Here is a 3,990-nt window from a genome sequence, read left to right as displayed (position 1 = left end):
GCAAATACGTATTTCTGGGAGCATGGCGCTGAGAAATTCATGGGAGCATAGGGCAGGGGAGTGCGTATTTCCGGAAAGATAGGGTATCGAAATACGCATATACAGGCGCATGAGGCTGGCAAATGCGTATTAATGAAAGCATATGTATGGGAAATGCGCGTCTATGGGAACAATGGGAAGAGAAATGCGCATTTGTAGGAGCATGCCGCGGGGAAATGGGCACTTATGGGATCATGAACCAGGGAAATGCATATTTATGGGAGCATTAGCTAGGGAAATGCTTGTGTGAATTCTCTCGCTCGCTCTCTCTCCTAATCCTCTTCTTTCTTTCTCCCTCTTCCCCCTCTTCTCTTAACCTCCCTTTCCATCTCCATCTCCCTCTCCCTCACCCTCACCCACAGTATTCCTCTCCCTCAACCTCAGTATTCCTCACCTGGACACGTCCTCCGCACTCCTTTTTTTTTCTCTCTCTCTCTCTCTCTCCGATGCAGGACAGAAAAGGCGGACGAACTCAACCACGAACCCACCTGGAAGACAACAATTTAGCATTAGATCCCCTTAAGCTCGGCTATAAACTCTCGTACAAGCTTCACAATTTATGCTGACAGTAAGATTTCAAAAGTCGACCCCGGGCCAGCAGCACAGCGGGTTCGTTATCAATAGAAGGTAAGATTGCAGCTTTTTTTTTTTCTTCTTCTTCTTAAGAGGGCGAAGGGAAGGAGGGGAGGGGAGGAGGAGGGGAGGGGAGGGGATGGGAGGGGAGGGGGGAGGGGGGGGGAGGGGGGAGGGGAGGGTAGGCGGAGGGAGGGATGGGGGTTGGAGAGGGCGAGCGAAGGGAGGGAGGGAGAGAAGTGAGGGAAGGGAAGGGGAAGAGGACGTGGAAGGGGAGGGAGGGAGAGAGGAAGAGGGGGAGCAGTTGAGGGAGGGAAGGGGAAAAGGACGTGGGAGGGAAAGGGGGAGGAGAGTTGACAGTTGGAGTATAAGGGAGGAAGAGATGGTTTTAGTTGAGGGGGACAAGAGGGGGATGAAGTGGGGGAGTTAACGGAGGAGATAAGAGGAAGCAGCAGGAGAAGGGGGTAAACAGAAAGGGTAAGGTAGGGGAGACAGGGTGGACAGAGGGGTTGAGGTTGGGGAAAGGGATAGACAGTCGGGGGTTAAGGGAGGGGAGAAGGAGTAAGGCAGAGGGTGGGGGGGGGGGGCAAGGGGGAGGAGGGTAAGGATGATGGTTGATGACCCTGTTGGAGAACCAGTTGCTCACAGATACACGCAAACAAACAACACAATGCAACAGCTGTTCCGGATTACTCCCCCTGTAGTACCTGCTCTCCACCTGTAAAATGAACTTTATTTTGCAAACCCGAAAATCAGAATGTTTATCATTAACAAGCGATATGCACGACGCATAGCGAAAAAAAGGGACAAGAATAAGAACAAAACAACAAAAAATAAAGAAAATGATGAATAACTATAAAAAAAAAAATGAAAAATAAACAACAGGTAATATTCTCGACAGGTTAAGAAATACAAAAAAAAAAGGTAAAAGCTATTTCTTACGTTAAAGGGAAGATCTATGCTTTTATCTTTAATCAATCTAACGCGGGGAAAATATAATCTTAGTGTGTTTAAACTTTTATTCAGTCAGGTGGTAGAAATTCCAGGGAGAGAAAGAAAGAAGGATGGTGAGAGCGCGTTGGATTTTCTTTCATTTTTTTGTTTTTCCTCATTGTCATAAACACTTACTTTTTTCTTTTCTTTTCTTTTCTTTTTGTTATTTTTTCGGTTCATTGTTTCATTGTTTTCGTGTTTTTTTTTTTTTTCTCTCTCTCTATTTGTCTCTATCTCTGTCTTCGACTCCGTCTCTCTGTCCCTCCCTTTCTCCCTCTCTCCCTCTCTCTCTCTCTCTCTCTCTCTCTCTCTCTCTCTCTCTCTCTCTCTCTCTCTCTCTCTCCTCTCTCTCTCTCTCTCTCTCTCTCTCTCCCCTCTCTCTCTCTCTCCCCCTCCCTCCCTCCCTCCCTCCCTCCCTCCCTCTCTCCCTCCCTCCCTCCCTCCCTCCCTCCCTCTCTCTCTCTCCCTCCTTCTCTCCCTCCTTCTCTCTCCCTCTTTCGCTTCCTCTCTCTCTTCTTCTCTCTCTCTCCCTCTCTCTCTTCCTCTCTCTCTCCCTCTCTCTCTTCCTCTCTCTCTCCCTCTCTCTCTCTCTCTCTCCCTCTCTCTCTCCCTCTCTCTCTCCCTCTCTCTCTCCCTCTCTCTCTCGCTCCCTCTCTCGCTCCCTCTCTCGCTCTCTCTCTCGCGCTCTCTCTCTCGCTCTCTCTCTCTCGCTCCCTCCCTCCCTCCCTCCCGCCCTCTTCCTCTCCTCTCCCCCGCCCTCCCGCCCTCTTCCTCTTCTTGTCTCCCTCCCTCCCTCCCTCCCTCCCTCCCTCCCTCCCTCCCTCCCTCCCTCCCTCCCGCCTTCTTCCTCTCTTCTCCCCCGCCCTCCCGCCCTCTTTCTCTTCTTGTCTCCCTCCCTCCCTCCCTCCCTCCTCTCCTCCCTCTCCCCCGCCTTCTTCTCTCTTCTCCCCCGCCCTCCCGCCCTCTTCTCTTCTGTCTCCCTCCCTCCCTCCCTCCCTCCCTCCCTCCCTCCCTCCCTCCCTCCCTCCCTCCCTTCCTCCCTCTCTCTCCCCCCCGGATAAACTCGCGTAAAAGCACAACCCAAAAAAGGAAAAAAAACTCGGCAAACGACAGATAAGCTCCAAATCTCCTCCAGCTCAGTATCTCCAAGAACGGCAGCGCTGATGAAAGAGACAGCATGAAGAAAACGACCCGAAGAGACACGCCATGCAATACACTTTTTTTTTTTTCTTCTTTCTATCTATCTATCTCTTCCTTTTCTTTTTTTCCCCTCTCTCTTTTTTTTGCCTTTTTATCTTTCTCCTCTTTTTGGATGAGTTGACGAAAATGTGTGACCCGAAATCCCTCTGATCCCTGACCTACAAAGGCGGCAAACGGATACTTGTTCGCATTCACCCACAACAACTGACGCCGACACGGGAACCCCAAAAATGGCGCTTAATTCACCATCGCGGCTTCGGCTTGACACGTCGACCTTATCCGCTTCAATCTAGATCATCCTCTCGGTAATTATGAATTTCTTGCGTTTATCTTGACGAGTTATCCTGACAAAAGGCGTAGTAAGTTCTTTCAAGTCTTGTTTTATTTACAAGAATTGAATGTTTCCCTTTCCTTTCTCTTTCTCTCTTACGGAACTGGACGCATCAGGTGACTCTGAATGCCACTTCGGACCACGTGTGACTCATGTGTGGAAGTTCATCGTTCCTTCACCTTATGGAGGTGGGCGTGGTTATTGGGATTCCTCTCTCTCTCTCTCTCTCTCTCTCTCTCTCTCTCTCTCTCTCTCTCTCTCTCTCTCTCTCTCTCTCTCTCTCTCTCTCTCTCTCTCTCTCTCTTTCCTCTCCCTTTCACTGTCTTCATTTCTCTCGCCCTCACTCTCACTCCCTCCCCACTCCCCTTCCTCCTCCCCTCTCCCAAGAGCACAAGTTCCCGATACGTCCCCCAGCAGGTGACAAGGTTTCACAAGAGTAACAACGAGCGATCGAACACTCCGGCCCTTCCGCTCCCAATACCACGGGGAGGCGAGGACCCGACACCGTCTCGCGGAGGTAACGGCCTCGTCTCAAAACTTGGAGGGAGGCGTGATGACGACGTGATCAGAACTTCGCCCCAGACACCGCAATCTCTATTCTTTGAGGGCCTGTCTGTTCGTTTCTTTTCCCCATCCTCCTCCTCCTACTTGTTCGGTTACTTTCTTTCCCCGTGTTTTTGTTTTCGTTTTTCTTCCTCCTTCTTTTCTTTCTCTCGACCCTCGCTCTCTTCTTTTTTTTACTTACATTCCTCTCTTCCTTCTTCCTCCTTCTCCTTATTCCATATATCTCTTCCTCTCTTCTACTTCCCCTAAGCCCTCCTCTCCCCTCCTACTCTCCATTGCCCCTACCATCC

At 50.4% G+C, this 3,990-nt stretch overlaps 1 long non-coding RNA gene across 1 annotated transcript in view; it reads right to left on the bottom strand.

Annotated features, from left to right (window-relative positions):
- Positions 1-465: 465 nt before the first annotated feature.
- Positions 466-3,990, bottom strand: part of LOC125041091 — a 49,657-nt gene continuing 46,132 nt past the window's right edge. Inside the window, exon 2 of the long non-coding RNA XR_007116246.1 lies at positions 466-527. This is a non-coding gene — a long non-coding RNA (uncharacterized LOC125041091). The remainder of the gene's footprint in view (positions 528-3,990) is intronic.

This window comes from Penaeus chinensis, chromosome 30, assembly GCF_019202785.1.
Source record: "Penaeus chinensis breed Huanghai No. 1 chromosome 30, ASM1920278v2, whole genome shotgun sequence".
NCBI lineage: Eukaryota > Metazoa > Arthropoda > Malacostraca > Decapoda > Penaeidae > Penaeus > Penaeus chinensis.
Note: the sequence above shows the minus strand (reverse complement) of the source record. Positions and strands in the feature narration are given on the sequence as shown.